The 24,552-nt window shown below is 42.8% G+C and overlaps 1 protein-coding gene across 3 annotated transcripts in view; it reads left to right on the top strand.

Moving 5' to 3' along the window:
- The window catches only part of ADK (adenosine kinase), a 201,080-nt gene that overhangs the window by 93,405 nt on the left and 83,123 nt on the right, over positions 1-24,552 (top strand). The gene's annotated exons all lie outside the window — the stretch shown is intronic.

Raw genomic sequence — 24,552 nt, 5'->3', positions numbered from 1 at the left:
TGCTTCTATTAATGTGGAATTCATATTTATATTACTTACAAACTTATTCAGGGTTGTTGTTTTCTTAATGGAAATGTAAGAATAGCTGTCACCTGATTACAGGTTATTACTTCATAAGCCATTAAAAATTTACTTTAAAACATACACTTATAAAAGCTGTGTTAGCTATAATATTTTTAATAGCTTTATTCACAATAAAGTCCATTTGGGCAAATATCAAACTGGAACGTGTCCAGAGGAGGGCAACCAAAATGGTCAAAGGCCTGAAAACGATGCCTTATGAGGAACGGCTAAGGGAGCTGGGCATGTTTAGCCTGGAGAAGAGGAGGTTAAGGGGTGATATGATAGCCATGTTTAAATATATAAAAGGATGTCATATAGAGGAGGGAGAAAGGTTGTTTTCCGCTGCTCCAGAGAAGCGGACACGGAGCAATGGATCCAAACTACAAGAAAGAAGATTCCACCTAAACATTAGGAAGAACTTCCTGACAGTAAGAGCTGTTCGACAGTGGAATTTGCTGCCAAGGAGTGTGGTGGAGTCTCCTTCTTTGGAGGTCTTTAAGCAGAGGCTTGACAACCATATGTCAGGAGTGCTCTGATGGTGTTTCCTGCTTGGCAGGGGGTTGGACTTGATGGCCCTTGTGGTCTATTCCAACTCTATGATTCTATGATCAGTGGGATAGCTAAACAAGTAGGTCAATGTGGCGTTTGATGGTTGTCACACATAGCCACAGATCATTACTGAGGTATATAGCCTGCTGCAGTATTTTGTCTTCATTATTATTATTATTATTATTATTATTATTAAAATTTATATACCACCCTATACCCGAAAGTCTCAGGACAGTTCACAGAATAAAATCATACAAGTCAGTAGTGATAAACCTAGCATGCAAACATGGGCACTACCAAATAGCAGCACAGATAGTGCTTCATCAGCAGGCTCAGGGTACTCAATGATAACTGAGTTGGTAACATGAAGCCAAAATTTGAATAAGCTCGCTGCCGAAAAATATAAGACTCGAGCGTTTCTGACACTTGGTTACAATTGTCTGCACAGCATTACAATATGCCAGCAAAACAAAAAGTTGTTAAAGGTATTTATCATACCAACTAAGGATTAAGAGCAATAATTGTTTGGAGTTAACTTTCAAAGCCACGAACCTCTTGCACAGGCTTTGCAACCCAATTGAGGTCGTGACCCACATGTTGGAAACACTGTTCTAGTGAAGCCGAGGAGGAAATGCTCAGAATTCATTCTACGGATATTTTACTCTCGCCCAAGATAGACGGAAACCCAATTCACATATTTATGTAGACTTGCATTCTGGTGTGCTATAAATTGCAGATTTGTGTTTCCCTTGCTGTGATGTTGTTAATGCTGATCACAATTAACAAGTATAGGAGGCAGCTATGGCAGATTAAAGAACGTAATGTGCGTATAATATATGGATTCTGTATGACAGCTGCTGCCATCCTGTTACCTGAGCCATGTGGGAACAGCTGGTGAGAAGTGTAGAAAATGGATTATTCGGGAGAAACAAATTCATCTAAAAAAAAAGTTATTTCCTTCAGTTAGTGTTCATGTCTCCTGCAGCCTGTTATTGTGCAGCGCTCTGGATTTTCCATGGTGGTGGTTGTTGATTCTTGCATATGGCCAAAGCTCCATCAATAATTGTAAAGCAAATGCTTATCCTGCAAAGATCATACGCAGCACAGAACATCAACCGCTTCTGCCATATGCTCGAGACATCTTTTCAGAATATATATTTCCACAGTAGCCTGTTCATTTTTAATTTATGCTCTTCCCCCTCCCACCAGCCTGTTTTCTCATTTCAAAATTACTGTATCTTGGTCTGTTCTGAATGGCACGCTTGGGATTGAATGCAATGAGCTAAAAACTGTAAGAAGACTTAGAAAGTTTTGAAATGAAGAAGAAGAAGAAGAAGAAGAAGAAGAATAATGGGTGGGAGGGGGAGAGGAATGGTAGGCATAACTGTTCATCAGGAACCAGCTGAATCTTACTGCACCTCCATACAGGTACCGCTGGAGCGTGCTAACCTTTCTCCCTGCAGCCCTGTACAGCCCCCTGTTAAACAGAGGACTGTGGCACAGCGGGGTGGACCCAGGTATGGCTGGAACTGGGTCCCACATAAACACTTGGATTGTAGAACACAACAGATCTTTCCTGTATCATCCTTCCCATCGCAGCCCCTTCCACCTCCTGAAAAATATTTGCGTGGACAGGCGGAGTCCCCCAAACCCTGGGCTGCCCCCATGTGGAATAATGACTAAAGACAATGTGCTATGGGATTAAAATTGGCCACAACTTTATTATGTTTCAGATGTGGGTAGACCTTGGTAGATCCTCCCCATGTTGTGTGGGCAGGTAATCCCTCCCCCTACCTGGGCTGATCACCTTGGCAATACCTCCCCAGGCTGGGATTGGGTAACTGGCTGAGGTAGGCGGAGACCTCCAGGTATCCCACCTGGGGAAGGCGAAGCCAAGCCTGTGTTAATGGTGCCGTATAGGGTCCAGGGGGCTGCGCGTGACCACGCAAAGGCACCCCCCATTTAATGTGGGTAGTGATCATTGTGGGGCGGGGGCTTCTGAGTTGTGTTGGAAATAGCATGGAGTTGTTAATGGGAGGAGAGAATTGGAGGGGACTTGTGGGGAGCACCTTGTGTGAGCCACAGTCCATGATGTTCTGAAGGGACCTCCCTCTTGGGAGCTGCTCTTTGGTGGGGAGGGGGGTGCCTGAGACTGCAGTGGGAAGGAAGAGGCAGAAAAGCCCCACTGGACCCTAGCCAGCCACTTTGTCCCCTTGGGTGGAAAAGAAATCTGATACATAACATTTGGCAGGTGTTGCTCCTCATTTTCCTCAACATGCGGCAGACAGTGGACCTTTTTTATATTTAAGTGCTATCATAGTATTCATGAGAAATTATCAGATTATTTTCCTGCGGCTGCTGCAAACTTTAAATTGCCGGTAAACTTGCTTTTGCTTGCTATCTAGGGAGGCACGGGCATTTGTCCTTTTCTCGTGTGATTTTTTTTAAATAAAAGAATGCATTATTAGAGCACTTACAGAGACAGTCTAGCTGCAGCAGCCCAGCAACAACAGCAGTGCCATTTTTCACAAAGAAAATGTTGAACAAGAGCCAAATGTTTGGTGGCAGAGTCTGTTGCTAGGAAATCAAGGTCCTGAGGCGATTAATGACAAAGCAAGCAATAACAAGAAGGCAGAATTACAGATTTAAAAGAGGGGGGGGGGGACTGGTTGGTGTTATAATTACCCAAAGAAATCTGCACTCATTAAATAGGCTGTTTTTATGATTGACTTTAATTGGAGGTTAGTGCAGATATTTAGCTCCTTTCCCACCCCTTTAAACACATGCGTGCACATAATCCGTAAAACTGCAGGCTTGTTTTTCTAAGCATCGCAAGGAGCTTGCCCTGTAATTTGATCCCCACTGACAGATGCATTTTCTATGCTGCCATTTTGAATTAACCTATTGTGCAACAATTTTCCTCAGCTCTGTTGAATAAAACATCAAGTCTTATTACCTCAGATGGATTTGATAGAGTAAAAGAATGTACTTCTAGATGAAGAAGGCAGTTTGCAGAGACTCTGGTGCTTTGAACTCTGCCGACAAGCCCCAATAATTTGTGGTGTATGCATAAAGCATGAGAGACAAGGAGAGAGAGAGAGTGTGTGTATGTGTGATTCTTTGTTGAAAGTTTGCTGTTCAGAAACTGCCCAAGGAGTAGTAAAATTTTCAAAGACAGTATGCCAAATATGTTTTGGAATCTCAGTTATTAGCTTTTTAAACAGTTGTTCAAATTCTTTGTTTTTGTATTTGTGATAAAACTCCTCTTGCAACATATACCCTCACTTTCACATCTCTGTTCGTAGAATGACTTTGAATTTATTTCTTAAATGCTTTTATGGATCTGTGATTTAGAAACATACTTACTCTCACATTCTGCCCTTTCTGCTTTTTTTTAAACAACTTCATTTGCGCCGCATCATCATTCATTTTTACTGCTGCACCGCGGGCGACTCCACGCCCTGTTACTAGTATTAAGGAAGACATGACAACCTGTGCAAAATTATTGAGTGAATATATGGGGGAAATATATAATAGTAGAATTCTCCAGATGTTTAATCAAATACTGGAACAATAGAGCCTCTGCAAATTCTGTCCAGCCATATTGGCATGTTGCTAATCAGATGCCTGTGCCAAGCTGTCTGCTTTGTTAAATACCCAGATTCCCCGAGGCAAGAAGACAGCTGCTATAACTACTATGAAATTTGCTAGCTCAATCTATTTCTGCTACCCTTGGGCTATCAAACTACAGTTAATTTAGACCACCCCAACACATATACTTTGGGGGATTTTTTTTCCAAAGTGTTTATAATTAAAATGATAAAACATCATTATTACTCTGAAGATAGTTGTGTACGGTTTTGCATTTGACAGATACCTACAGAGATGAACGCAGCATGTCATCTTTATTGGCATAATGTTTCTTTATCTGTCAAGCCCCCACTCCAATTCTATAGATACATAAATGCATTCCATGCACATGGGAGAGGCAAAAGGCTAGTCTTTATTTCATTAGGAAGATGCTGAAACTCAGATCTATTGGTAATGAGCTGCTTTAACTGCATAACACTGGATGACTGAAAACAGTCCTGCTAGGCAGGGAAACTTCAATACATAAATCCATGTTGATGCAGACTGTTCTTCCATATTTCGTAAGAATACTTTTCTTGGGTAATGAAGTCTGTAAGGCAAGAAATCTAAAGTTGCATTTTAAAAACCTGATCTGATTTATCACTCTTATTTTAATGTACAGTGGTACCTCAGGTTACATACGCTTCAGGTTACAGACTCCGCTAACCAAGAAATAGTGCTTCAGGTTAAGAACTTTGCTTCAGGATGAGAACAGAAATCGTGCTCTGACGGCGCGGCAGCAGCAGGAGGCCCCATTAGCTAAAGTGGTGCTTCAGGTTAAGAACAGTTTCAGGTTAAGAACGGACCTCCGGAACGAATTAAGTACTTAACCTGAGGTACCACTGTAAATTTAAAAAATAAATCTTTGTACACCTAGAAGGGAATGGGGATGAGAGAGTCAACTTTGAAGAAAGTTGCCACTGTTGCTCTTCTACTAGTCAAACTTAATTAAGTGTCAATCATATGAAAAAGGAGAAATGCGTCCACACCAGATTTCTTGGGTCGTACAGCCAAAGCTGCTCATCTTTTGTTGATTCCTATTCATGGGCTTTTTATGAACTCTTGACATGTTCTTAAGATTATCTGCTTTCTAGTCTTATTTAAAGGAGAAATGGTTTGGGGATAATGCAGACATAGACTCCAGAATTCTCCAGTTCAAATTGTATTGTAGCAGAACATTGGCTGTATTCAAGCATCGCTTCATTTGCAGGATTTTCCCTTGGGTGAAAACAGGAGAGAAGATCTGGGTTTCATAGTCTCTACCCTACATTCTACTCCCTTATCCCCAGGCATGTCCAAAGGCTGTTTTGGGGGCCCAATTTAACTTTGGGGTTGAATCCTAAAAATATATATATTCATCAAACCTGGCCCTCTTTGAAAGAAGTTTGGTTTTAAAGCAACTGGGAAAATACTTTTTAATCTGAATGCTAGATCTCCTCAGTCAGTAACTATTTTCTCCATAATGTCTGTCCCAACATCTAACACTATTTATGCTGACATCATGTGGTGTCTACAGTAGCACATAGTCGTATATTTTGATCAAGCATTATATGGCAAAGTGAAAAAACCTTTTGATCAGAACAGACTGAAGTAATAAACACAAGGCAGGATGGCTTCCGGTGCCATCCTGATTTATCCAACAGCAGTTGGTCAGCATTTTCCACCTCAGGACATGAAGACAGTTGAACAGAAATACTGTTTTCTTAAAACACTACCACCAATACCCTGCATCGAAAGTTAGGGAAAAAGGGAACATTCAGAACAACAGTGACATAGACTGAGAAACTAATTAATCATATGGTTCTCCAGTTCAAGCAAAAGGGTTAGATTACAATAAGATTGACCAAGTTTCCAATAGCATAGCTGCCGAACGGAACAATGATAACCTCAAAGCAGAAAGCAATCCAGTCGTGCTGTATTGAATGAGTGTTTCATTTATTCATGCAATTGCAGTAGGTGTACTCTGGATTTCTTGCGCTTCACTGTACTCCATTATGTTATCAGTTGCATTGTAACACTTGCTTAAAGACATGTCTCTTATCAGTAATCTCCATTGAAGTTTTTTGTGTCAAGTTAATCTGAAACAGAGCAGAGTTGATAGAGCTTATTTTGCAAACCTTTTGGATATCTAATAATGAGAAAGAAATGTAATTTCACCGCAGTGGTGTTGGAGTCCAGCATGATTATGAGATAAGTACTTCAGCTGATCATCTTGGTTCATGCAATATTTGTTCTATCGTTGGAATCAATTTTCTCACTAGTGGGAGCTAAAATATTGACCAAAATGTGAATTCATTGCAGCCCTCTTCAATTTCAGTAGGATGGCTATAAAACATTGGCAGCATGAGCTTCCTGGCCATATATAACTAAAAACATTTTCACTGGGCCTGTTTCTGAAGGGAGACACGTATATTATTCTTGTTTGCTCTGCTGTTTTCCATATTATTGATGAAAAAATCTCACAATGTAAGTATTTCTGACATTTCTTACCACACTTGATAAAATCTTAAGAATTTTCTGTAGTTGTCAACATTCACCAAGTTTTTGACAATTACATAAATTATATAAATCCCATAGATGTGGTATTTGATTGTGTAAATAAACCTTTGGGCGTTGAACCATTATGAAAGAAGACTTATAGACTGAGAAGTAATTGGAAACATTAATTGATATGGTAAGATTAGTTGGTTTTTGATGATTAGAAAGGAAATTCCTGTTGGACACCAATAAAACTGTAGTAAGTGTCCATTTCTTAGAAGTAATCATGTCCCTAAGTGCTTCTGTAAACTAGAAATCTGGGCTGCAAACAGATTCAGCAAAGTTCTGTAGATCCTTATCTGCCTAATTGCACCGTCATTTCTGGACATGAGTAAAAATCACATGACTGGACTTAATGCATTTTGTGCCTTGTCTATGTTTGAGGAGCACCATTAGAAATGGTAAAAGAACTCAGCAGTTGCCTGCAGTGAGAAACAGTTTATAGGCACAAACCAAACACTGATATAAATATTAACATTTTAAATAATGTATTCTAGCTTTTTATTTACCGTATTTTTCGCTCCATAGGACGCACTTTTTCCCCTCCAAAAATGAAGGGGAAATGTGTGTGCGTCCTATGGGGCGAATGCAGGCTTTCGCTGAAGCCTGGAGAGCGAGAGGCGTCGGTGCGCACCGACACCTCTCGCTCTTCAGGCTCCAGGAAGCTATCTGCAAGCCTTGCGCACCCGGGGGGAGTTCCCCTGGGCACTCAAGGCTTGCGGGCAGCAGCCTGCAGCGCGGAGCACAGGGCGCCCTCCGGAGGATGCCCGTGCTTCGCGCAGGTGTCGGCAAGCCTTGCGCACCCGGGGGATCTCCCCCCGGGAGCGCAAGGCTTGCGGGCGGCAGCCTGCAGCGCGGAGCACGGGGCGCCCTCGGAGGACGTCCCGTGCTTCGCGCAGGTGTCGGCAAGCCTTGCGTGCCCTGGGGGAGATCCCCCCTGGGCGCGCACGGCTTGCGGGCGGCAGCCTGCAGCGCGGAGCACGGGGCGCCCTCCGGAGGACGCCCCGTGCTTCGTGCAGGTGTCTGCAAGCCTTGCGCGCCCGGGGGGAGATCCCCCCTGGGCGCGCACGGCTTGCGGGCGGCAGCCTGCAGCGTGGAGCACGGGGCGCCCTCGGAGGACGCCCCGTGCTTCGCGCAGGTGTCGGCAAGCCTTGCGCGCCCGGGGGATCTCCCCCGGGAGCGCAAGGCTTTCGGGCGGCAGCCTGCAGTGCGGAGCACGGGGCGCCCTCCGGAGGACGCCCCGTGCTTCGCGCAGGTGTCGGCAAGCCTTGCGTGCCCTGGGGGAGATGCCCCCTGGGCGCGCACGGCTTGCGGGCGGCAGCCTGCAGCGCGCAGCATGGGGCGCCCTCCGGAGGACGCCCCGTGCTTCACGCAGGTGTCTGCAGCCTGCCGCCCGGCGCGTGGGGTGCCCTGAAGCAGAGCGCCCCTCACGCCGGGCAGACATCGGCCAGCCCCACAAGCTCGGGGGACAACGGGGAGGCGCAGCGCCGCCATCCCACTGTTCCCCGACCTGGTTTTGGGGGGGGGAAATAAAGGAAAAAATTTTTTCCTTTATTTCCCCCCCAAAAAAGTAGGTGCGTCCTATGGGACGGAGCGTCCTATGGAACGAAAAATGCGGTAGCCTTAAGCTAATTTGTTAAAGTACTGGAAAATTTGATACAAATTCCTGAATTAGATCACAATGTGCAGTTAATTGTATATGTTTCCTAGTTTCTGTTTAAGCTCTATTAACAGCTAATATTAAAAGAATGATGGTAACCCATTGCTTGTTTTTAGCAATCAAAAGCAACATTCTAATAGTTATTTATTTAGTTGCAGAATCATAAATTCATTTGGCAGAATGGCTGTATAAGTTAGGGAACACAGAAATGCTTATTGTCAAGTGACTTCATGTTGAGTGGATTTTGGAAAAAGCGCTTGAAGTGCCCTATGGTTTTTTGTTTGTAATTGAGGTCACCCATGGGCCTAGCTAAGCCCTTTTTCTTATAGTTTCATGGAAATTAGCCATCTCGGGAGTCTTTGGCCAGTTTTATTTTGGAAGCGTTGGAATACCAAACTTTGTGACGTAGCTAACACTGCCTGATGCTTATTTTCTACCAACAGAGGTATTTTCTAAGCTAAACTCCCATTCCTTACTCATACCTTTCACAACCGATTCATAATACGTTGAGGGCATTTAAAGACTGGCAAACATTTCAGGACAATATTCTAAAAATCTGAAGGCAGTTTATAAAGAAAAGGCATAAAATTTATACTTGGAAACTTGACTTAAAAGCATTAAAGAACATACATGAAAAGTTGACATGGGAAGTAGATACATTATTTCATACCTAAATTATTAGAATGTGTAACACCAGCAGACAATGGCAACACATTTACATTTCTTACATTACCAGAAAAATGCTGGTGGTGGTGGTGGTGGTGGTGGTGGTGGTGGTGGTTGTTGTTGTTTTTATTTTATTTTATTTGTACCCTGCCCTGACTGTGTTGCCCCAGCCACTCTGGGCAGCTTCCAACATAGTATCAGAAGAATCTTTATTTGCATCAGCCACTAGCCATACCAATAAAATAAAATGTACTGAAGATAGAGGTGAAAACGTAACTCTACAAAATTCATTTACATCAATAATCAAATATTAGATCTTATTCTGATTGCCCCCACTAAAAACCTTGCAGTTTTTGCTGTCACCTGATCATCTTGATCTGCTAAAAGAAAGAACACAGTAGCAATGGTTGAGTGACAATAATAGAGGGGTAATAACCTCACTCCTCAAATCTTTATAAAGGGTGCAAGCCAGAAGCACATGAGCCACTGACTCATAGCTGTCAACTGTCCCTTATTTGGCGGGAAAGTCCCTTATCCCAGCGCTGTGTCCCGCTGCTGTTCCTTATTGATGATGTCCCTTAAATTTCCCGGGTTTCAAAGGAAGCAGCTCCTCTCCCTCCCTCCCTGCTGGCCAGGGAGGCGGGAGGCTCCAACTGTGTTGCTTGGCTGCGTTGCTCACCCAATAAGGAGTCTAAGAACGACTGGGGGGGTGGAGCTTGCATGCCTTGTGCCGATCAAATCGGCCGCGTTGCCTGGGGACTCGCCTTTGCTCAGCGCTTCTCAGCGGAGAGGTGACGGTGTTTTTCCTTGCTGCACCCCCTTTGCCGGGTTGCTGCACTGTGGGAACCACCGCTTGAGGCTTCATTTGGTTGCTGGCTGGGCTTTCTGCCTTTGGCTCAGAGGGGCTCAGAAGTTGAACATACCTGTGTTCGGAAAATTCCCTTATTTTGGCTGCTGATCCCTCATTTTCGAGGCCGCTGGTCCCTTATTTTCAAATCTGTAAATTGACAGCTATGCACTGACTCAATACTGCCATCTCCGTTTTTCCAGTGGAATTTTTTGAAATCAACCCAGCTTCCAACATATTTAAAAACACGACAAAACATGAAACCTTAAAAAGCTTCCCTGTACAGGGCTGCCTTCAGGTGTCTTCTAAAGTTTACTTTTTGCAAGCATTACTCTGTGAAACCCTTGCCTTTGTATTCATATCCTGGTTGCTTATTTTAAAAGGTCTAAGCCTGTCTTTACTCATTTGAGGAAAATTACTAAGGAATTAGTCAGATTTGAATTTTCCCTTCTTTTAGTCATTTTCTCTTGCTGCTTAATAATTTGTTTCACACCCATGGTAAGTACAGTATAAATTAAAATCTCAAAGTTTGTTACATCTGTCCATTATTCGTTTTGATTTAAAACTCTGCTAAATAGCTTGGTGTTATTGATGTTGTTACAAATGAGGGAAATTCTTGCAAATAATATTGGGAAGATCAGTCTTTGTCAATGCTGCAGCTTCTATAAAGTTGAGGGTAATTGTTTCATCCACACATAATGGTAAATCATGGTTTAGCGCTAGATGTTGTTGTTGTTTAGTCGTTTAGTCGTGTCCGACTCTTCGTGACCCCATGGACCAGAGCATGCCAGGCACTTCTGTCTTCCACTGCCTCCCGCAGTTTGGTCAGACTCATGCTGGTAGCTTCGAGAACACTATCCAGCCATCTCGTCGTCTGTCATCCCCTTCTCCTTGTGCCCTCCATCTTTCCCAACATCAGGGTCTTTTCCAGGGAGTCTTCTCTTCTCATGAGGTGGCCAAAGTATTGGAGCCTCAGCTTCAGGATCTGTCCTTCCAGTGAGCACTCAGGGCTGATTTCCTTCAGAATGGATAGGTTTGATCTTCTTGCAGTCCATGGGACTCTCAAGAGTCTCCTCCAGCACCATAATTCAAAAGCATCAATTCTTGGGCGATCAGCCTTCTTTATGGTCCAGCTCTCACTTCCATACATCACTACTGGGAAAACCATAGCTTTTACTATACAGACCTTTGTTGGCAAGGTGATGTCTCTACTTTTTAAGATGCTGTCTAGGTTTGTCATTGCTTTTCTCCCAAGAAGCAGGCGTCTTTTAATTTCGTGGCTGCTGTCACCATCTGCAGTGATCATGGAGCCCATGAAAGTAAAATCTCTCACTGCCTCCATTTATTCCCCTTCTATTTGCCAGGAGGTGATGGGACCAGTGGCCATGATCTTCGGTTTTTTGATGTTGAGCGCTAGATGAATGACCCCCAAAAACCCTGAGTGAAGCATTGTGCTTTCTTACCCCCACATCCCTTATTTTTTCATGCAGCTGGGGGATTGACTTCACGAGAGTTTAATTTCATTTTCACCATCTAACATTCCATTTGGACAAGGGATTCTAGTTTAAAACAAACTCTAGAGAATTTCTTAAGAAGCCAGCCTCAAACCATGGATTATGATGATATTATCTTGTTAAACTAACCACACTTGCAACTAATTGCTTTGTTTTAAACGGTCCTTGGTGCATCAACCAGCAGATAAAAACTGGATATCTGCCACAATGTACTGACATGCCTTTTTATGAATAATGTAGGATGAAATTGTAAAATGAGATTTTGTGTGAATATGGGAATTTTAGCTCTTCAGAGGTTGACTAGCGTTTGCTGTGGTGAATCAACACAAAAGCATTAATGACGCTAGAAGTGATTCCAAGTTTGGTGTAAAAGTAATCTAGCCAGGTTTAAACCAGACATATCTGCAATGAATTTAATCTTGACATATTGGAGAAAAATTACATTTGTGTAGGAAATACATTCTAGAGCTTTAATGCTCATCTGTATTCAGTAGAAACAAAGTCGGAGTCTCAAATAATTTTCTGCAAAACTGAATAGCAGACTAAGGTATACAGCCCTGCAATAATATTGTTTGACTAAAAGGTTCAGTTGAAATGGTTTTGTTCATTAGCATTAGATATTCATTTGAAAATAATGTCCCTTGGATTCTTGTTTATGTTGGAATGAATAAAGCTAAGTGAATAGGAATCTGTGCTGAGCTTATTTGTGAATCACAAAATCGCAGTTCTTAAATGATAGGACTGTGTACACATGCACTCAAATAACCTAAACAGACATCTTTACTTAACCCATTTCTCGCAAGCTTTTGACAATACTGAAATGTTTGTTCAGCAGTGGATCCAATTTTCACAAAAGAAATGTAAATTGCTCTAAAATTATTATTTGAGGAACAATGAAACAACTGAGTCACATTTTAAAGCATACCTTTTAGTAATGTAATTGCTTTAAATCCATTAGTTTCCTTACTAAGCAATTCAAATTACCCTTAGTTCAAGGACATGCCTGAAAATACTCTATTATCCCTTTTGCATTTCTATGACAGTAACAAGATCTGTGTATACGTCTTCCTGTGTGAAATACCAAGCTATTAGCTTTTGCACAAGTGTAAGCAAGTGCTTCTGAAGGTGAAATGAGTTGCTTTCTTACCACTTGCAAACCACAAATAAACGGCAGATGACAAAACTTAGCAATTATAGCTTTCAGTGGCTATTACAGTAAACTTAACTACTACCAAGTAGCAAATGGAACAGAAGGTTCTCTGATCTGCCTCATGAACTACACATTATTTACCACCTTGAAGTTTTACAAATAAAAGCATTGTTTTTTAAATATATAAAATGACTTGGATTCCCATATGTAAACACTTTGCATACATTTTAGTTTTGTTTAGTAATTGCACTGCATTTTCATGTTTCCACAATAAATATTTCTACACAATTATCTGCAATTTTGCAGACGTTTGGAATCCTTTTACTAGCTCATGCCACAGTAGAGTTGCAATGACCGTTTTGGCTATTGCTGAAGATCTGTACTTCCTTGTATTCTGGCCTTTAAATTATCCTAAACGTTACTCAATAACTCTGCGGTTGATTCTATTGTGGAGATTATTTTACTATCAAATTCATCCGTTGGTCGTTTCAGGTTCTTAATGAAGAATCTCCAAATCAGGCATGCCACAAAAACGTTCTTTTCAGATGAGACGTTAACTTCTGTTCACTCTTCTTCATGATGCCTCTATCACAACTTTCCCGTTTTTGCCTTTTGATATTTTAGTACTCATTGACAACAAGGCTCAAAAGTCTTTCTCAGAAAAAATTACTGTACCACTGATAGTGGCAATGGGCTCCAATGCAGGTCTGGTAGTTTATGGTTAATCTGAGGCACAATCAACTGGTGTACAACTAAGGGAATGGTGGGGGGTTGGGGGCACCATAAAACTGCAGGGGAAAAGGGCTAGCCCAAAGGCGCTATGAAATTATGGAACAAACTGGTGTCCCTGAAATCCTCAGGTTTGACAAAACCAGACCTGGGTATCTGGTGCACAGTGCCCTTTAAAGCAAATGTTGTTTGACAGCTTTTCCAGGAAACAGTATATTTCGACAAACCTGTCAGTTCTCTCTCTCTCTCTCTCTCTCTCTCTCTCTCTCTCTCTCCCCCCCCCCCTTATCTTTTAAGTTTACAGCCAGCTTTTAAAAGCACAGAGCAAGGTTAACCTCAGAAGTATTTCCTGTTGGAACATTAATCTAATTCCATGAAAATAGAGCTGGTTCCCCCCCCCCATCTGTAAAACAGATAATGGGGTCTGGAAAAGCAGCCCATTGCTCTGGGTTATCATGATGAAGAAGCTTAGGTTGGACACCAAAGCATTGATCAGTTTTCCCAGCAGAAGATATTCTCCTTTCAGCTGAAAATGGTATTAATGGATTTCTTTGGTTCCTTCGGTTCTTAAATGCAACACGATCCAGTTCAGACACCTATGGTTTCTGTTGGAAGGTCATACTGTGGCAAGCTTCAAGCTTGTGTGCTTTCTGCTCCCCTTCCTTCATTGATAGCAAGTAGCGAAGTGTAAAGCTTCTGTTGGCAAAGATGACCCAAAAGCATTTGTTAGGTGTGAATATACTGCAGGAGCTCTCTGCTGAGCCTTTCAAGTCTCACTGTTTTCAACAGTGTTCTCTCAGAATGCTCTACTGCTGCCGTCATAGCAGAGTCCAAACACAAGTAAAATCACCATCCAAGGAACCACACAACTAGGTCCATTTGCCCAAAAGGACTTTGAGCTTGAGCTGCTCTCAAACAGGGGAGGGGTGAACCTGTGGCCCCCCAGGTGTTATTCAGCCTCAGCCCCTCAACAACTGATGGTCTCTGATAATGGAAAAGAAGAGAAAGAAAGGGGGAGGAAAGGAGGGCAAATCTTGAAACAGTGCACAGATAATTAAAAAAATACATAATAAATGAAACCAAACATGAACTAGTATAAAATCAGAAGACGGCAGCATACATAGTAATCAGCCTGTTCCAGGCCAACAGAATGTACAGTGGTACCTCAGGTTACATACGCTTCAGGTTACAGACTCCGCTAACCCAGAAATAATACCTCGGGTTAAGAACTTTGCTTGAGGATGATAACAGAAATCGCGTGGCAGCAGCGGGAGGCCCCATTAGCTAAAGTGGTGCTTCAGGTTAAGAACAGTTTCAGGTTAAGAACGGACCTCCGGAATGAATTAAGTACGTAACCAGAGGTACCACTGTATTGCTAACGTCATTTCTAATAGTCTTGCATTGAATCTTGCAGCTTCAAACCTTTGGAATCCCCCACCATTTTTTTTAAGGGCTAGAACAATTTTGTAGGTAAGAATAGTATTCTTTTCACATTGTCCAGTTGATAGTTGGGCTCCTTATTCTTGACCCAGGAACTGAAACCTTCCTTCTGGGCAGCAGATTTAAGATGAATCCGAATAAAGCCAAGTGTGTCGTCTCCATGTTCAGAAATGCTGGTTGGAATCCAAAGAGCTACTTGGGGCTGTGTGCCCCGAGTCAGGTTTTTGACTTCTTTTCTTTGAACAGCTGACCTCCAGTTTATTATCAGACATTGATTTCGAGTCTTGCTCCATTTTCAGAGTTCTTTGCCATGCGGCACAGGGACAGTTGTTGAAAGCACAAAAGTTCAAAGCCCCCCCTAGCTAGTTCTTTGGATCTTGGCCAATATTGCTGTGAGAATTAGCAACAGGGGATAGATAATGGTGGCATCATATCCTGCTGGGGATCTTCCTGCTGGTTGCTGTTGGCGTACAGAATACTGAGGACCATTGATCTGGCTCAGCACGGCGATTCCTATTTTCTTTCTCTGAATTGTGTGCTGTTCGCGTATTAACTGCGCCAATACCCCATTCTTCTATGGAAAAAGCGTGGCTGTAACGCACTTACCCATTCATCTTTCCTAAAGACTGTGTTTTGATTGCGGCTGTTGTGAAACTGGAGTCTGTAATCCTTTGCTGCAATAAAGTCCCGCTCCACTTTTGCAATTCTTTGATTGGGGAGCAGCTTTCGTATTGCGTGTGCATTTGAAAAAGAATGAGTTTAGCAATTGTTCAGTAAATCCGTCTGTCCATGTTTTCAGGCAAAACTTTCCATGACCCAGGCCTGTTTGCAAATGTTAGTTAACCCATGGGAAGAATGGTTTGCTAATAGGTGCAGGTAAAATGTTGGTGTACTTGGGTGCAGGTTGATTTGGGACATGCCAGTGTGGGGATTTCAAAAACTACCGTATTTTTCGCTCTATAGGACGCACTTTCCCCCCTCCAAAAATTAAGGGGAAATGTGTGTGCGTCCTATGGAGCGAATGCAGGCTCCTTGGCTTCAGCGATAGCAACACGAAGCCTCTGAAGTGCAGAAGGAGTGCTCCCTCCGCACTCCGGAGGCTTTGCGTTGCTTTCGCTGAAGCCTTTGGAGCGCAGCGTGAGTTCCCGCTGCACTCCGGAGGCTTCAGGTTCCTTTTGCTGAAGCCGGGAGAGCAAGACTTCAGGGATAGCCGCCTGAAGCCTGAAGCCTCCTGAGTGCAGCAGGAACTCCCGCTGAGCTCCGGAGGCTTCGGGTTGCCTTCACTGAAGCCTGGAGAGTGAGCGGGGTCGGTGCACACCGATCCCTCTTGCTCTCCAGGGTTTGCTTCGCTGGAGAGGCACTGCACAGTTTTCCCTCTCTGCGCAGCGCCCCTTCAGCGAAGCAGGAGGAGAAATGGAAGGGGCTCCATTTCTCCTGCCGCTTCTCTGAAGGGGCGCTGAGCAGAGAGGGGGAGAATTTTTTTCCCCTGTTCTCCCCCTCTAAAACAAGGTGTGTCCTATGGTCAGGTGCGTCCTATAGAGCGAAAAATATGGTATTTCCCCACTAAGCAGGGGTGCAGAGACTGAATGTGATCCTCCAACCCTCGCTATCCACCTCCCAGGACTTCCCTCATCAACCCTGCTCTATGCCCTTTTCAAGTGTGTTCACCTGGTTTGAATGTGCCATTGATAATGTCTCTTGCTTTCACAGATGGGCATGTGTGTTTGTGCGCACTCAGAAATGTCTGACTTTTGTGAGGCTTGAATGAAGGGCAGTTGTACAATGATAAAAGTCACATCCATTGGTCTGCTGTTGTTCAGCATCTTTATAAACTACTTGGAAGAAGGAATTGAGGGGTTGCTCATGAAAATTGCTGAGGATACCAAACTGGGAGGGGCAGCTAATGCCACAGAAGACAGAATTGGGATTCAATATTACCGTAACAGATTGGTGAACTGGGCCCAAACTAACGGAATACAATTCAATAGGGACAAATGTCAGGCTCTACACTTAGGCAGGAAAAACCAGCTGCACATAAGATATGGGACATCTGGCTTGCCAGTAGTACATGTGAAAAGGATCTAGGGGTCTTAACATAAGTCAACTGTGTGATGCAACAGCCAAACAAAACAAAAAACCAAATTAATGCCATTCTAGGCTGCATCAACAAAGGGATAGTGTCCAGATCAAGGGAAGTATGCTAATAGTATCACTCTGTTCTGCCTTGGTCAGACCACACCTGGAATACTGTGTACACTTCTGGGCACTGCAGTTTTAGAAGTTTATTGACAAACTGGAATGTGTCCAGAGTAGGGCAACCAAGATGATCAAGGGTCTGAAAACCAAGCCTTATGGGGAACGTTTGAGGGAGATGGGTATGTTAACCTGGAAAAGAGGAGACTGAGAGATATGATTGCCACCTTCAAATATCTGAAGGGCTGTCACATGGAAGACGGAGCAAGCTTTTTCTCCTTCTCCAGAGAGGGTAGGACTCAAACCAATAGATTCATGTCTAAATTCAGATTCTGAACTAAACATCAGGAAGAACTTTTTGACATAAGAGCCGTTCAACAGTGGAGTGGACTCCCTCAGGAGGCTGTGGAATCTCATTCATTTGAGGTTTTAAAGCAGCGGTTGGATGGCCATCTGTCATGGATGCTTTAGCTGAGATTCCTGCATTTCAAGGGGTTGGACTAGATGACCCTCAGGGTCTCTTCCAACTTTATAATTCTGTGATTCTACCCCTGGAAGGATGCCCTTGAAGGAATGCAGATCTCTGCTGAGACAGGTTTCCATCCCCTGTGTTTAAGCTTGCGGCTTCGCATGATTCTAACCAGCTTTGAACTGATTTTAAAGGAAGAACCTTTATTTATTTATTTATTTATTTATTTATTTATTTATTTAAACGTTTCTGTGGCATTTTACATGCTCAGAACATGTTCAGATTGGCTCAACAGTTTCTACACAGGATTCCTAGCATGCTAATTTCACACATGGTGACAGGCAGATACATTTAAATGTGGCCTCATCCATGGGTAAAGCTAGGCCAGTGCACACAGATACTATGTTCAGTGCCACTTTTAAAATCAGGCCTTACGTCACAGTTTAGTGTCATCCATTTTGTTCTTGATATTCAATTTAAGTCTTACCCAATGGTGACTGGAAGTTTGGTGGCAGCCCCATTTCGTAATCAATATGCCCAGAAATGTTCACATTAAAACCCTGTAATATAATCTGAATACATATATATTTTATATCTTTGAAACAAACGACGAGCATAACACATGTGCAGCTAATTGACAATGCACAAATCCTTGAAATGCTTCCAAGCAGATAGCAAATTCAGTGTAAAACAAAGATGCATTTGAGTGGAAGTAAGAATGTACATCTCATCTCCTTGACGACCATTCTAATTACCTCAGCTTGGTTGATCAATATTTGATCTTTTCCCCACAATGCAAACGTGTCACTTTAGCTCTGTCACTTTCTCTCTCTCTCTTTTTGCTTTTTGGTAATTTGCAGCCAAGTGAGGTCCATTGTATTTGCTCTTTCTGGCATTGGTCCAAGGTTCCTCTTGCTGGTATAATGCAGTTCATTGATGTGAGTGTGATCTCCTGGGTAGATTTATCCACAAATTTAAGGCAATTAAAAGCCTTTATAAAGCATTTCGTCTAATGTAATTATCATAGTTCAATAATTCTGCTTTTAAAAATTGCTTCTATCATTTTATGATCTTTCCCTCACACCCTCTGGTTTTATAAAACCTTTTCAGAAGGTAAGGGTGGTAACAGCATCTGCTGTTATGTGTCAAAGATGTTACAAGTTTCAAATGTTTTATTAAACTACTTCTGGGGGTGGGGGGGAGGAATGATAGGTGATGAAAGGTACATATGAAGAGTTTGAAATAGGATTGTTAAAGTAGCAAAGATATCATACGCATGGACAGCTCAGTTGGTTAGAGCATGGGTAGGCAAACTAAAGCCTGGGGGCCGGATCCAGCTCAATCGCCTTCTCAGCCTGGCCCTCAGACAGTCAGCATGTTTTTACATGAGTAGAATGTGTGCTTTTATTTAAAATGCATCTCTGGGTTATTTGTGGGGCCTGCCTGGTGTTTTTACATGAGTAGAATGTGTGCTTTTATTTAAAATGCATCTCTGGGTTATTTGTGGGGCATAGGAATTCGTTCATATTTTTTTATCCAAAATATAGTCCAGCCCCCCACATGGTCTGAGGGACAGTGTCCGGCCCCTTGCTGGAAAAGTTTGCTGACCCCTGTGTTAGACTGAGCGTAGTGCTGATAACGCCAAGGTTGCAGTTTCATTCCCCATATGGGACAACAGCATATTCCTGCATTGCAGGGGGTTGAACTAGATCAGGGGTCAGCAAGGTTTATCTTGCCTGGGCTGGATCGCTCCTATGGAGATCCCTCTGTGGGCCGGATCGCGTGCGTGCATGTGATTTCTAGTGTCTGCGTGTTCAGAGACGCTATTTCCAGCACCGCGGAAGCGAGTCCCTGCACCGCGCTGCTCTGGTATAGCGCAGCGCACAAGCGGGCAGCTCAGTTCGGGAGCGGCTCGTGGACTGGTCAAAAGACCTCTGTGGGCCACTTCCGGCCCATGGGCCTTAGGTTGGTGACCCCTGAACTAGATGATCCTCAGGGTACCTCCCAACTGTGGCGTTTGCCTCCTAGGTGGGTCATAAGGAAAGGGTTAAATGAGAGTGAAGTGATTGGCCAGTGGGAACCCGAGGGGTGGAGTTAAAGTTAGAGTGGGAGTTGTTTGAAAGTCAGTTGAGAGTTGGGAGTTGAAGAAGGAAGAGGGAGGATAAGTCTGTGGGTTGGTCAAGTTGTGTTGTGAGGGAGTGAGAGGAATTGTTGGGTGGCGTCAGATAGATAGTTGGGATAATCAGTTTGAAGTTGTTAGGAACGAATTGGTAAAGAAACAGATTAAGAAACTGACAAGAACAGTTAACTGAAACCATAAGCTTGTTCATGCCTATAAAATAAACTTGATTATTTGTTAATGTTAACAACTGTCTGGACTCCGTGTGTACCCAAGAGAAACGGGTTGGTGGCAGCGAAGAGGCAATCTCAGTGGTGGCACAGCAATCAATAGACTGTCAGACGTCCGGGGACCCTGTGTGATCGCCACACCAACACTACAGTTCTATGAAGAAACCAGCAATGGTTATGCAAAACAAGAAAACCCCACGATACATCTTTTTAGAAACAAGTGACAATGGGTGTTAACTCTCAGGTTTTTTTTTAAGCTATTGGGGCTGTAAATGGGCTGTACACACCCAGATTTAACCAGTGAGGGACATTCCTGGCACAACGGCATACTTAGACCCCAGTAAAGAGGGTTTCCCTCTCACTTTTCTGTCTTACCATTGCTGAAGCAAGTTCAAGTTCAAGTTTTATTGCGGCCAAAGCCAGTGACACTAAACACCACAAGATCAGACAACAAGAAATCAGCAACAACTTCAGAAAAGAAAAAAGGTTACACAAGGGAACTTCGCAGTGTGCCATTCAACAGAAGAGATTTACGCTTCTTAATTACTAAAGTGCAAAATTTAGCCACCTCATATGATATTGAGCTTGAGGAATCTTCCAGGAGGTATTTTCGAAGAATTTCAGGGGAGGATTCCAAATAATATTGAAGGGGTATAAATTTTGATAGAAGCGGTAAAATAAGTTGAACTCGTTCTTCACTATAAAATTCGCAAGATAGAAGAATGTGTGTGACAGATTCTACCTTATTAGACATACAAGGGCAGAGACGCGCATGCATTGGAAGCCGCGTGAATTTGCCGTACAGGACTGCTGAGGGCATTGTCTCAAAGCGGGCTCTAGAGAAAGCCCATCTATAGGCTTCGTTAGTGATGTTAGTTAAGTAAGGGGCAGCTGCAAAATTAGGCCAAGCTTTTAAACATCTATACGTCTCCGGGAGTAGGGCGCCTTCTTGTTGTAATTCGATATTAACTGCTGAAGCAAGTTTGGCATTCTCGCTGCTACCTACAGGTGAAAAGAAGAATTGTCTGTTAAATGTTTCTGTATGTTTTAACCTTCTCCATAAATGGGTTTGCTGCCTTGCCCTTGAATTACTCTCCTGGGGTATGTTCTTCGCAAGTATGAGTCAAAGGGCTGCTGGACAAATTGTTTCTTCTTTTACCTGGTAGAGGCAGGTGGTGTGGATATTCTCTACACACCGACATTATTTGACCAGAGCTTGAAGGCCATATAATGTTTCCCTCTGTGTGTTTGTGTGTCTGCCTTTCCTCTTTCCTTTTAGGAACAAAACTTTTAAAAACATGTCCTGGGATTAGATCATTTTATATGTAATAATCCTGTTGCACCTCAACTATATATTAAGATGATCTATTTTACTCTCCAAAATAAATGTGTTTTGTCAAGATAAGCAGCTTCATTTCAGACCTTGTACAACGTGATGGCCTTACTTTCATTCACCTCCAAATAGTTTGCTAATTTCGAGACAGATTGAAATGTTAAGTAGTAAATAGTGTTATCCCATGGACAGAGATAACTTGATGCAGTTTTCATTAAAAGTTGCATATGGTATCTGTTAGTAATTGGAACTTTTGCGGTTGAATTATTGTGCAGATTAGCCATAGCACTGAGGGTTCTCAACTTTAAAGGCCAGTTCTGTTTTGAATCTCACAAATTCCTCCTAGTTTTGTAAGGTAGTCTGTAATCTTATCCAGGACATATGTAATACCACAATGCCAAGACAAGAGGAGATCCAAACCATTGCTTTGACGTGTGTGTTTAGGTTTATTTTCTAATTAGATAAACACCCTTTTGCTTTAACTTTGTGACCATATCTTTCAACTTGCTTCACAAAGCAAAGAATGCAGAGTCAAAACTGAAGGAGATTTATATTATTAAACCTAGCAGTTGGCACCTCAGTCCCCCTAAGGCAAAATTTACATGCATTTTTGAAGCACTTTTTAAGACGTTTGATAGTTTGGGTGGCTTTCAGCTTTATTTGAGAAATCTTTCCAAAATTATGCAAAGTTACCCCAGTAAAGAAATTCAATGTGGGCTCGTCCACACAACAATTTAATGTGGATTTGAAGCTTCTTGTATCTCAGGTTTTTTATGGCACCCACACAAACTGGCAACCCATATTTCACCCAGAATTAATTCAGATTTTCCCAAACCACATCTAATAAGGGAACAAAAAATAAAATTAAGAAATCACGTTATCTAACTGTGGCCATACTGAGATCACATTGTGGGAGCGTTTTTAAAAAACATATGTGGTGAGGTTTCTATGGATGCTCTGTTACAGGGGTCAGCAGCCTTTTTCAGCCATGGGCCGGTCCACCGTCCCTCAGACCATGTGGTGGGCCGGAGAGGGGGGAAATGAACTAATTCCTATGCCCCACTAATAACCCAGATATGCATTTTAAATAAAAGGATACATTCCACTCATGTAAAAACACGCTGATTTCCGGACCGTCTGTGGGCCAGATTGAGAAGGCGATTGGGCCGCATCCGGCCCATGGGCCTTAGGTTGCCTACCCCTGCTCTGTTATCACACCACCTAAATCAATTTGCTGCTTGTCTGAGCACAAGCTAGCCATTTTGTTTCCATCGGCCAAATGGAAAATGATGTGTTGTGCCTCTTTCCACCAGTTGTTGCTAAAGGCTTGTTAGTGGTATGTACATCCTTTTATTTTTTAAAACAGTAGCTTTGTACAAAACTGCTCTTATACAAAATAGCTGTATTAGAAATAAAAATCAAATTGACCCTCCAGGGATAAACTGGAATCAAGCAATCATTCATTCTCCAAAGCCCTCCCTCTAATGGCTTATTCTTTCTTGGCCTTGGCCTGGTTTCTGTAAAATGTGTCATTTATTTTATTTGTAGGGCATGAGTTTTGTGCAAAGCTGATGATATTTACAACAGAATTCAACAGAACCTATGCACGTGCCATTCACATTTAGCTTATTTCAGCCACTCACTCCTTTCTTCATAATAGCTGTGTATTTACAGTGACCTCAGTAAGGATGTGTTTTGCAGAAGAGACATAATATATCCCGCACTGAAAGGTGCCAAATCATAGAATTGTAGACTTAGAAGGGACCCTAATGGTCATCTAATCCAGCCCTCTGCAATGCAGGAATCTCAGGTAAAGCTTCCATGATGGTTGAATGAGTGTTGATCTCTACAAACTCATAGGAGCTCTTTGACCCAGCCCAGTTGATGATACATACAACTCCAGTGCATACTTACCACATTCTTTGATTTTGTAGTCCACTTGATTGCGGCCTATTCTTCTGTCATTCACTTGCTTGTCTTATAGAGTTAAAATAGATAATTATTTTTATTCTTTTTTAGATTTGTATACTGCCCTCCACCCGTAGATCTCAGGGCGGTTCACAACATCAATTCACAAAATACATAATAAAAATAAGAACGAAAAGAAACAAATAATCCACCCCCCCAACACATTTAAAAGGGCATTGTATGTCGATCAGCAAAAGCCTGGTTGAAGAGGAACGTTTATAATGAAGGTGCCAGGCGAGCCTCCCTATGGAGAGCATTCCACAAGTGGGGAGCCACTGTAGAAAAGTCCCATTCTTGTGTTGCTACCCTCTGGACCTCCCATGGAGGATGCACACAAAGAAGGATCTCAAAGGATGGTTTTAGGGTCCAAGTAGGTTCATATGGAGGGACACGGGTGGCGCTGTGGGTTAAACCATAGAGCCTAGGACTTGCCGATCAGAAGGTCGGCGGTTCGAATCCCCGCGATGGGGTGAGCTCCCGTTGTTCGGTCCCTGTTCCTGCCAACCTAGCAGTTCAAAAGCACGTGCAAGTAGATAAATAGGTACCGCTCCGGCGGGAAGGTAAACGGTGTTTCCGTGTGCTGCTCTGGTTGTCCAGAAGCGGCTTAGTCATGCTGGCCACATGACCCGGAAGCTGTGCGCCAGCTCCCTTGGCCTGTAAAGCGAGATGAGCGCCACAACCCCAGAGTCAGTCACGACTGGACCTAATGGTCAGGGGTCCCTTTACCCTTTACCTAGGTTCATATGGAAAGAGCCAGTCCTGAGCCATTTGGATGTGTCTAACCAATAAGAGGAGTTGACCAATGAAGCCAATTCAGTGGAAGACAACCCTTGCATTCATTTAGATCTTCACGCAAGGCTTTTAAAATGGTTCCTAAACCAGCAAAAACTTTTTTTTTTAAGGATTTACTGGGCACCCTTGAGACCTTTCCATAAACATGATCTCTTCTCCAAATTGTGAGAGGTGGGAATGTACTGTAGGCTCTCTTATCTAATTTGGGAATGCCTGAACATTTTGAGCGGAGCTCTGTGTAACTGTAAACTTAGTGCTAGAAGCATCTCTAGATATGTGTGATTGGCTGTCTCCTGCTTGCCAGGGACCTTTCACCTTGTCAAAAATAGATGTTCCACATTGTTCTCACAGTCGGTGTTACAATATTAGAAAGAAAAAACTGCCTGAATGGGAGAATGAAATGCATTATCCTTGTATGGACCAGCTGTTTTATTCACCAATGTCTTACGGACACCAACAGTGACACTCAGATTGCCGTTACCAGCACCTATGTCCTCTGATCCTTTATGAAGAATGGAGGACGTAACTTATTCCCTTCTCTCACTTCCCCCTGGCCCTTCATTATTTTTATCCTTACAAAAAGTAAGGGGGGGAAAGCTTAAAATAGTATTGGTGCTTTTATTTAGTGATTTCATTGGTGGTTTGACACGTAACGTATTTCT

This window comes from Podarcis pityusensis (assembly GCF_964106645.2).
Source record: "Podarcis pityusensis genome assembly, chromosome: 5".
In the NCBI taxonomy this organism is placed as follows: Eukaryota; Metazoa; Chordata; class Lepidosauria; order Squamata; family Lacertidae; genus Podarcis; species Podarcis pityusensis.
This window is presented reverse-complemented; position numbering and strand designations above follow the sequence as displayed.